This window comes from Panthera uncia, assembly GCF_023721935.1.
Source record: "Panthera uncia isolate 11264 chromosome A3 unlocalized genomic scaffold, Puncia_PCG_1.0 HiC_scaffold_12, whole genome shotgun sequence".
Taxonomy (NCBI): Eukaryota; Metazoa; Chordata; class Mammalia; order Carnivora; family Felidae; genus Panthera; species Panthera uncia.
The window spans coordinates 34,371,596-34,373,392 of NW_026057579.1; the positions used below are offsets into that span (position 1 = coordinate 34,371,596).

At 44.9% G+C, this 1,797-nt stretch overlaps 1 non-coding gene across 1 annotated transcript; it reads left to right on the top strand.

The window, feature by feature from the left end:
* Nucleotides 1-523: 523 nt before the first annotated feature.
* On the top strand, nucleotides 524-626 carry LOC125937824 (U6 spliceosomal RNA). Its single transcript, XR_007462514.1, has one exon. It is a non-coding gene; the product is annotated as a U6 spliceosomal RNA (small nuclear RNA).
* The last annotated feature ends 1,171 nt before the right edge of the window (nucleotides 627-1,797 follow it).

Below are 1,797 nucleotides of genomic sequence, written 5' to 3' on the forward strand. Positions count from 1 at the left end.
CAGCCTGGCTTCGCAGGAGGCCGTGGAGGGTGGTGCCGAATTGCAACAATCCAAATAGACTTGGGGTGTGGTCGCTGAGAGTGTGGGCCGTGGTTCCCCAGAGGCCTGACTGCAGCGCCCACCCCACCGCCAACTAGCGCGGGCTTGCCCTCTGTCCTCAGCGTGCATATGCTCTTTTGCAACGGCAGGACTTGGCAGCCCCAAGGTCTCGCGGGGACGACCCGCGGGTGCCAGGTTCCCAGAGCACAGCAGACACTCGAATACTGCCATCCCTTCTTCCTCAACGAGAGGACCAGGTTTCGGATCCAGTTTTGATTCTGTTCTTTTACTTCCAGGTCCTTTCCTGGTACTAGAACATAGCTAGAAGTAAAGGGGCATCTTAAGTGTTTTATCATCTCACTTTCCCACATTTCCCACGGATCCCACATAGTACATGGTTTGCTCACTGCACCCAAAGCCAGTTGTAGGGGATGAACAAACCTTTTGTCTCCCGATTTGTGAAGTGTTTTAAAGAATTAGTCTGGTGCTCGTTTCGGCAGCACATACACTAAAATTGGAATCATACAGCGATTAGCACAGCCCTGCCCAAGGATGACCTGAAAATTTGTGCAGCGTTCCTTATTTATTTATTTGAGAGAGAGAGAGAGAGAGAGAGAGAGAGAGAGAGAGAGAGAGAGAATCTTAAGCCAGTTTCATGTCCAGTGTGGAGCCCCCCCTCCCCCCACCCCCGAGCAGGGCTCAATCTCACAACCATGAGATCATGATCTCAGCCAAAATCAAGACTCAGTGCTCAACCGACTGAGCCACCCAGGTGCCCCAAGCATTCCATGTTGTCAAAGAAGACATACAGACGTCTAACATATATGAAAAGGTGCTCAGCATCACTCATCATCAGGGAAAGGCAAATCACAACTACAAGGAGATATCACTCTACACCTGTCAGAATGGGTAAAATCAACAACACAAGAAACAGCAGGTGTTGGCAAGGATGTGGAGAAAGGGGAACCCTCTTGCAACCTTTGTGGGAATGCAAACTGGTGCAGCCACTTTGGCAAAAAGTGTGGAGTTTCCTCAAAAAGTTAAAAATAGAACTATCCTATAATCCAGCAATTGCACTACTGGGTATTTACCCAAAGAATACCAAAATACTAATTCAGATAGATCATATGTACCCCAATGTTTATAGCAGGATTATTTACAATAGCCAAATTATGGACAAAGCCCAAGCGCCCATCAGTTGATGAATGGGTAAAGAAGATATGATATCTATATACGATGGAATATTACTCAGCCATAAAGAAGAATGAAATCTTGCCGTTTGCAATGATGTGGATGGAGCCAGAGTGTATTATGCTAAGCAAAAAAAGTCAGAGAAAGACAAATACTATATAATTTCACTCACACGTGGAATTTAAGAAACAAATGAGTAAAGGGAAAAAAGAGAGAGAGGCAGGCCAAGAAACAGACTCTTAACTATAGAGAACAATTAGTCTGAACAATGAGGCCATTCTGTTGTTCTGTTCTGTTTCTACCTATTATGAAACACATCTTCAGTGACATTCTAAAATTTTACTTACCCCAGTTCATTTGGGGGGAGTATTGTGTTTGTTTTAGCATCCGCTGAGAAGCAGCTATCCTGCTTGTGGTTTATGTGTGTTATAGAGAAAACCACCAAGCATTTCTGCTTGACCAGACTTTTGCAAAATATTCTTGGGAAAACCTGTGTCTTATACATGTGATCACAGTCCTTTACCTGAGCGAGGGGGTCTTTCGATCTGGAAGATCTTCTTTTGAATT